The following is a 523-nucleotide window of genomic DNA, read 5'->3' on the forward strand; positions in this document are numbered from 1 at the left end:
AAAAATGGGAACACAAACAATCTAAATTTAAAACCACTAGGTCAGCTGCTAAGAAGCTGATCAGAAATGAAAGATATGATCAGAGAAGGGCCTCTTTTGTCAGATAAACCCTCCCACAACCTCATGACAAAATGGAACATTTGGCTTTCAAAAGGCTTAGTTTTACCATGACCTTCTTTGCTGGTAAGGGCCTGTTAGGCAATCTACCAGTAAATTCAGCTTGGATCAGACTGTAGTGTGCTCAAATACAACCTTTCAAGTAGTCTTGCCATATTCAAGTGCACCTAAGCTAGGTAACCTAAACTGCACATTATGCCAACTGTTTGCTGATCATGCTAATTAAGCATATTAATTATTATTTATGGTGTAGTGGCTTAAACCCAGGAGAGACCCAGGTTCAAGTCCCTGGTCAGCCATGAAATTCACTGGATGAGTGTGGCAGATGGGGAAAAGGTCATGCACCTGCCCCTTTCTATACACAATCAATCCCTCTTAGGCCCTGTTGGAGCCTGTGAAGAGCAGG

The sequence above is a fragment of the Gekko japonicus genome, unplaced genomic scaffold (genome assembly GCF_001447785.1).
Source record: "Gekko japonicus isolate JY-2015 unplaced genomic scaffold, Gekko_japonicus_V1.1 scaffold225, whole genome shotgun sequence".
NCBI classification, from domain to species: Eukaryota; Metazoa; Chordata; class Lepidosauria; order Squamata; family Gekkonidae; genus Gekko; species Gekko japonicus.